Here is a 6000-nt window from a genome sequence, read left to right on the forward strand (position 1 = left end):
GTACACTCTCCTCATGACGAAGTATCAATGCCCCAGTTTTCTTTTCCCCATGTGCTCATTTGCCCAGTTTTCAAAAGAACCCAGTTTGTTGTTTTCTGACTTGTTTACTTGCAGGTAATTTTGAGAAGGCAACTTTAATGAAGAATATCTTTCAACTGGGAATTCGTCATGAGACGAGATCTGACAGGGTGAAAGTATATGAAATAGAGAATTAGTATCTCGGATTTCAAAGCTCAGTTATCTGTTTGGATCAATTTTTAAAGGCAGTCAATAGACCTCCTAGGATGAGATTCACAGTTGGCAGAGTGTGACAAATTGAGTTTTAACAATCAATCTATGATCAAAATTGTTTCCAATCAGTCTGAGAAGGTCAGTGGATCAGTTTGAGGATTCAGTTGTCCAAGAATGAATTTTTTTTTAGCCGGACCCACTTTGGGGCCCGACTAACTTCATCAGATGAAGGATAGGACATTTTTTAAGACAATATGTTTTAAAGCCAGGTCAAATACCTATTGTTTAAGGAACTACCGAATCTCATGTGGACTGATATTTGAAGGTTGTTTCTAAATGTGGCAATGAAGTATGTGCATGTCAAAGACCTGAGTTTTAAAAATGTGGCCTTTCTAAAAAAAAACATACATCCACATGGAATAGGCAATCTCAGTGAAAAAGAAGAGGGTAGTCACACCAAAGAGCTGCATGGGATATAAAGTTTTTAATTGACCAACATTCAAAGGCGCAGTCCAAAATGGTAGCACTTCTATATTCAGGATTCCATATCCATCAAATGAGAGGTTCCCTCTAATCAATCTCTTTGACTTTCGAGCCCATTTCATTGGAGCTTTCTCTAAAAGGTTTGTTTGTGATCTTGTCACAAATATAAATGCACTGAAGAAGCACTTTTTCAATTTGAAGAAGGCTAAAAGTCTCTACAGTAAGGGACTTTCCTTGAAAATTGATGTTACATTTAAGTATCGCCAAAGCAGCAGTCCAAGATGCCTTGTTCAAAGAAGAATCCACGTTAAATGTGGAGATATGCAAAAAGCGGCAAGTTAAAGTCAAAGAGGGCAGAGTCATAAGTTAAAAGACACTCCCAACACATACAAGGGAGCTTGTGAATGGCTTGAAATGGAGTTGAAGTCGCAAGTAGCTAGAGAAGGAGGTAGTCGGCACATGAAAAGAGACCATGGCGACATGAATAGGGGAGAACTCACGATAGGAAGAGGAGTTTCAAAGCCATTAAAAGAAGACCGCACCATGAGCATATGCAGAAGGCTACCCATCCAAATATAGCAGACCCACATTTAAAAAAAAGAGCCATTGCAAGCAGCAAATAGGAAGCTGTTGGCATCAGACAAAGAAGTTCGCACTGTGAGAAGTCAGTGACCAAGAAAAAACAATCTCATGCGGCAGAGGACGACCAATGTTAAAAGGCAGAGGCAGCAATTAAAAATGGCATGTGAACTGGAGTGGCAGGGGAGACACTATCATTAAAAGGAGATCCAATGCCATGCAAAGAAAGAATGGAGCCACCAATGCTGAAGGAAGAAGTTGCCAAGGCCTCCAAAACGACGGCATTTAGAAAGCCGCAGCCTTAGCAATAGCAAGCCACAAGTATCAGAAAGAAACTCCCACGCATTTTAAAAGGAAATACACCAAAGTCTCACACAGCAGCAACCAGCACATTGGAGGAGGTAAAACCCACGCATTAGGCAAGGGAGAACACATGTGGATGAAGAAGGCAGGCAACATTGAAAAGCAAAGAATGGAAGGTCACGCATTTGTAGCAGCCAACATTAAAAAAGGAATCTCATCCATAACAAACAAACAAGCAGGCAGCTCACGTTCAAAGCTGCAGGTCAGAGCTTTAAAAAATGACCATTCACGCAGAGAATGGAGGGGAAAACAATGATAAACATTGATCCCACATTTACTGTGGAAGGGGAAAATATAGTTTTTAAATACTATGCAACATAAAATTCAATGTGAATTCAAGTAAAGTCTTTTTGTAAAGGCAACCACATGCCATTGGCCCCCCAAATTTGACCGACAGCAAATTGACGTCAGCTGTCCATAAGGACATAAATTTTGACAGAATGCATACACAAAGAGGATGATGTCAGCAGGGATAGGTCATTGAAAAAGTCAAGAAATTGGCTCCTCACTACTTCGCTAGCCGAGAAATTTTGGAAAATTCAGCAGCGAAATAGCGAGGTCGCTGAAAAATCCAAAAATTCGGCAAAGACAGATTAGCTCGGAAGGAGGAGATTTCGCCACATGTCTTGATCATGTGGTCGTCGTTACGTCGCCAAGGAGAAGATGCTCACAGGTTACCATAGCGAAGTAGTGACAAGGTAGGTGGTGACAACACGTGGTGGCATGGGCCCGGGTGTAGTGATGAGGCAGTGATTGTACCAGCCTGAGCCAATCAATGAGCAACACCTGTCACTTGGTCAACAGAGGTTTGACCCGAATGGAGGCATAAAGGCAAAAAATAAAATGGGCTTAAAGTGAATTTTAAAGTATTTTCTCAATGGGTATGCACGTCAGTTTTTAAAATCAAATAGGGCTTTAATTCTAATGTTAAGACATTAGATTATTTTAAAAAAATTTGGATTTTAAAATTCAAAGATGTGCAGACCTGATATTTCTAGCAGAGGAGTCATTTTCGAATCGACTTTCAAGGGGTTTTTGGAAGGCAAAGTATGCCTTATCATATACTGCCAGAATCGTGAGAATCCAAATTTTCCATTTTTGAAGTTAGTTTTTGCACAGGTGTTTCCTGGAATGAGTTATAGTCAGAAACGTGAATTTTAGGGCTTTCTCAATGGAATGGGTAAAAATTGAAAATCCAGTTAGAAGATCAATAAAACTTGGTGAGAATGCGGTTGGATTCACTTTTCTCACATTCACTCAATTTAACCCAATTTTTGCCAAGCATTTCAATGGGTAAATCAGATATTTTGGTGACTCAGCAAGGTTTCATCATTTCAACAGAAATATTTTGCAAGTTAGTAACAGAAATGATGAAACAAGATCAGATCAGAATGGGAGATGGAAGGAAGAAGTTATTCAGTTACAGAGGATTGCATTTCAAATGGACACTTGTCACTTGAAGATCAGATCTGAGATTCTTTCCCTTGCTATATCTTTCTATCTTTCTTTCTTTCATGGGGTTCCAATTTTTTGTGACTGAGAGACCATTGTTGGTAGGAAAGCTGCAGTCATTCTGTGAGACCACTTTTTGGATCCAGAACTGTGATTCCACCTCCTTTCTTCAGCATTTCTCTGTTGTATTGAGCAACATGTATGTTTTATGCAGATAGTTCTTTTCTGTTAGGTGATCTATGAGTTATTTTCTGTACGTCTTTCATGTATTCATTTTCAAGGAGAATGAATAAAATACAACAAAGGTTTCCAAATTCAATTTGAGTCTTGTCTCTTGTTTATGGATCTGTAATCTTTCTAGTTTGTGATCAAGGATCATAGATTAGGTTGCATCTCATTTTGGAATGTATGTGATTAAAATGTCTTGCATATGGATCAAAGAGCCATGTAATTGCTTGGTATTTATCACAAGGTTTGCAAATTTCATGGTGGGATATTTTGAGTATGAGATTCAAATTTGAAGCAGATGTCTATTCACAAGGTGAAGGATAGATCAGGGATCTGGATGTAGTAATGTGTCTCAGATTTCCAAAAGATGTATGGTTATAATTCATTTAATTGCCTAATAGATAAGGCACTGATCAGAAATAGGATCACTAGATTTTGTTGCTCATATTTGGGTCTTGCTGATATCAACATTATTAATCAAACGCTTTTCCCTTTCATGTTGAAGAGTTGTATTAGAATGCCCTCACTCAGCTTATGACTAGCATAGGTTTGCACCTAGCTACTGTAGATCTGTGTTGTTTCATAGGCCATTAGGAGATATAGGGTTTTTTATCTGCTTCATAATAGATTTAGTGTATGCTTTGACAACTGGTACCATATAAAGAATCTGTAGGTCCACGCGCCTAGGTTTTGTAGAGCCTGAAGAAGAAGAAGGGTCATGCCTTATAGTTGGCCTAGTGTCTGAATGGATGTGTTGATAATGGGAGTTAACTACCCCTAGATGCATTAGTTTCTCATTGGGATAATTGGAAACGGGTAACGTTTTCAAAAACCAACACCACCCCCGAATCAGAATCCTTTGGAATATCCTCCCTCCCCACATGTTTGATGGTGTGTCTGGAAGGAGAGGAATAATTGGGTCTTTAAGGAGGAAGAAAGGGGGGAGGAGGTAGTGGGAGATTGAGTAATCTTATTACAGAGAATGTTATAGTGGCCAAGTTCAAAGCTTCACAAGAACCCCCGAGCATGAAGGATGAGGATATTTCTAGAAATTGGAACATGCTCCCCAACTTCTAGCACTTTGACAACTCAAATATTTTAGCAAGAAAAAGAACATGTTGGATCCCTCCCACTATGTCTACTTTCAAGCTCAAATTTGATGGTGCAACGAGACATGGTTTGGCAACAGATGGAGGTGTGTTGCAAAACATTAGGGGAGAAGTGTTGTTAGCCTACTTAGGGAATTTGGGATGGGGAACCAATCATGTGGTGGAGACCATTTCCTTACTTTGGGGTCTTAAATTTCTGTGGAGATGAAGTTTAGGAAGTTAACCATAAAAGGTGATTCTAAACTCATCATTGACTCTATCTAAGGGCATGCTCAACCAAGTTGGGCTTTACCTTGCATCTTGGGGGACATTTGGCAATTCCTAATGACCCTTGATCAATATGAGTTACAACACACTTTCAAGGAAGGCAATACGGTGGCAGATACTATGGCAGGATTAGGATTTGTTATGAATATCCTAAAAAGCTGGACAAGTACTAAAATGGTACCAAACTTCATAAATTTCCTCATTAGTAGGGAAAGGACCCCTCTAAACTATGTTTGATAATAACTCAAATGTGAAGATCTAGCATTTTTGGTGGCCTTCCTATTAATATGATGGGTAAGATCACCTTAAATATGACAAGATATTTAGCGGGGATCAATTATGTGGATTTCATCATGCAAGGCACAAAAAAAGGAAAGAAATTAATAACCTTGGCTTTTAAAAAAGAGCCATCATTTTTTTTGCAGTATGGGATGATTATGAAAAAAGTTATCATTATTATTACTATAAGATCATTAAGGTATTATGCTTGAATCATTTGCACTCCCTATAATGATGTTTTAAGATGGCCTAAACATTTTGGATATTACATCCCTGTGAAGTGTAAGGAAGAAGCCATTTTAATTGCCAGACACACCATTTTTAGCCCTACTACTATGATTTTTTGGGTGGCATTTTTCTTGCAAATGAAAATTATTGAGCCCATGGAAAGTGATATCGTTGAGGAGCAAGATTCCGTGGGTGGGGACCTTAATAGACTGGAGCCCACAAAGATGGACGATTTCTCCAAAAGGAAGGCAACCTGGTTAATGTTGGAGGAAGGGGGGTTTGTCCCATACATATAGGTCATGGCTAGCTATGAAGAGAATTGTTCTAAAAAATTCATCAATATTTGGAAGGATAGAAGGGTCACAATCAATGGTATCACCTTCTAGGTGAATGAGAAGACCATAGCTATAGCGACAAGCCTTGACATAACTAGCAGGAAGTGAAAGAAGATAATGAAGGTGGTAGATGAAGCTAGTCTATCTAGTTTTCTCAAAGGTAATGAAGTCCCAAATAGGTATCGTGGTGGTTTTCAGAGGGATAAGTTACTAGAGCCCTAGGATGATGTGTGCCTAGTCATAATAAAGTATCTCACCCTAGAAGCTAGACATGGTGTGTACTATTTTTACCAGTTCCCTTTGCTTAATCACTTTCATAATAGGGAGTTAGTCTGTATTCCCTTTTTTCTGATGCATGCCCTAGAAGAGATGGTTGTGGATGTCAAGGAGAAAAAAAGAAAGGGGATAATTTCACTATTTTATACTAAGAGCTCATGTTTCATTTA

This window comes from Cupressus sempervirens, chromosome 4 (assembly GCF_028749045.1).
Source record: "Cupressus sempervirens isolate cs-2001-9-10 chromosome 4, ASM2874904v1, whole genome shotgun sequence".
NCBI classification, from domain to species: domain Eukaryota; kingdom Viridiplantae; phylum Streptophyta; class Pinopsida; order Cupressales; family Cupressaceae; genus Cupressus; species Cupressus sempervirens.